Source organism: Apium graveolens, unplaced genomic scaffold (assembly GCF_009905375.1).
Source record: "Apium graveolens cultivar Ventura unplaced genomic scaffold, ASM990537v1 ctg8372, whole genome shotgun sequence".
Classification (NCBI taxonomy): Eukaryota; Viridiplantae; Streptophyta; class Magnoliopsida; order Apiales; family Apiaceae; genus Apium; species Apium graveolens.
This window is the reverse complement of record NW_027421125.1, coordinates 14,065-14,943: the sequence shown is the minus strand read 5'-3', so window position 1 is coordinate 14,943 and position 879 is coordinate 14,065.

Genomic DNA, 879 nt, shown 5'->3' with positions numbered 1-879 from the left:
GCGTATACTTCCGCATTTTGAAGACACGAAATATTGATGTTAAGCTCGTAGCTCCTATAGGGCTGGGGACTTCATGGATAGATCCCATTAAGGCCCATATTCAAACTGGTTGGCTGCCAAACGATGCGACTGAAGCACGGAAGTTGGCTGTTCGAGCACTGAGATACTCCTTGATAGATGGGATTTTATATAAAAGATCTTATGTAGTTCCCTACTTAAGATATCTCAGGGCCGATGAGGCACGCTTGGCTCTTGAAGAAGTACATAAAGGTATTTGTGGGCAACACTTGGGGGGCAGAGCACTGGTTCATAATATAACCCGTTTAGGCTTCTATTGGCAAGAGATGATGGCCGATGCCAAAGAGTATGTGAAGAGGTGTGATCGCTGCCAGAAATATGCACCTGTTGTTTGACAACCCCCCGAGATGTTAACCTCCATCAACTCTCCCATCCCCTTTGCCATGTGGGGAATGGATATACTTGGACCTTTCCCCGTGGCCACGGCACAAAGGAAGTTCATGATTGTAGCCATTGATTATCTTACTAAATGGATTGAAGCCAAGCCTGTGGCCAAAATCACAACTAAGCAGGTTGCACAATTCCTGTGGGTAAATATCATGTGCCGATATAGAATTCCCCGTATCCTAATTACCGATAATGGAACACAGTTCAATAATGAGGAATTCAAGAAGTATTGTGAGGAGAATGAGATTGAGTTACGATTTACCTCCGTAGCTCACCCGTAAGCCAATGGGCAAGTGGAAGTGGCAAATCGAATAATCCTGGATGGACTAAAGAAGAGGATCGAGAAGTCGAGGAATAACTGAGTGGATGAAATACTCCCAATACTATGGGCCTGTAGGACTACCTGTAGAGTCA